Source organism: Belonocnema kinseyi, chromosome 10, assembly GCF_010883055.1.
Source record: "Belonocnema kinseyi isolate 2016_QV_RU_SX_M_011 chromosome 10, B_treatae_v1, whole genome shotgun sequence".
Classification (NCBI taxonomy): Eukaryota; Metazoa; Arthropoda; class Insecta; order Hymenoptera; family Cynipidae; genus Belonocnema; species Belonocnema kinseyi.
Window position 1 is genome coordinate 51,264,999 of NC_046666.1, and position 920 is coordinate 51,265,918.

Consider the following 920-nt stretch of genomic DNA (forward strand, 5'->3'; position numbering starts at 1 on the left):
TGCAAGGATAAGGCTGCTTACTCTGAGAGGTCGCCTGGTATCCCAGAGTCACCGTTCTAGACACCTCACCCAGGTGCCGTTCAGCTTTCGGCACGGTTTTCAAACCTCCGCTTGGTGGTTAATTCCTTCGGGACCACCCCTGGACAATTGTCCGCGACTGCCTATTTATTTTTGTAACCATATTCAGCAGAAACCTTTGGTACAGGGACCCTCTATCCACAACCCGAGGACGCGTTCGGTGGCCTTGTCATAAGCCCTTCGGTTTGATATATATATATATATATATAGTTTTTAATTATAGCAATGTCAGCAATCTTAAGTATTATGTCATGTGTCACAATAATTGTGCTTTATTGGTGATATAATAATTATCTATTTCAGAACTACTCGTTGTTCGTACATGGATCTTCAGATTATGAAGAAGAATCATCTAACTCACCATGGTTTTAAACCTTAAACGATAGAGCTTCTGAAAGTAAAAACATAGAATGCATGATGTAAAATCTAAATTTATAAGCCTGATATATGAGAGATATTAATTTCAATGTAATAAATAAATAATTGTATGAATTCTTACAAAATGAATTTATTTCTTTAAATCATTGCTTGAATTTCCATGGAAAAGAGGCTATACAAACATACCGAAATTTCGCTACGAATATCTAGATTTTTTCAGTGTTCAGAAGAGGACGTAAATAACATTGAGCATGCATAACTAGTGCAACGCAATTTCTCTTCGGATTCATGTTCAGGGGGTCCTAGATCATAAAAAACTGCAGGGTACTGGCTTCTGATAGTATGCGTTTATAGGCGGGGGTTGGGGTAAGAGGTGAGCGCACTGAATGACGGTATCACTTACGAATTAATCAGTTAATTTACAACTTTTTGAAAAATCTAATATATATATTTCTTTATTTGTG

At 36.8% G+C, this 920-nt stretch overlaps 1 long non-coding RNA gene across 1 annotated transcript in view; it reads left to right on the forward strand.

The window, feature by feature from the left end:
* Positions 1-503, forward strand: part of LOC117182196 — a 4,228-nt gene extending 3,725 nt beyond the window's left edge. The window contains exon 2 of the long non-coding RNA XR_004468281.1: positions 382-503. This is a non-coding gene — a long non-coding RNA (uncharacterized LOC117182196). The remainder of the gene's footprint in view (positions 1-381) is intronic.
* Positions 504-920: the final 417 nt, after the last annotated feature.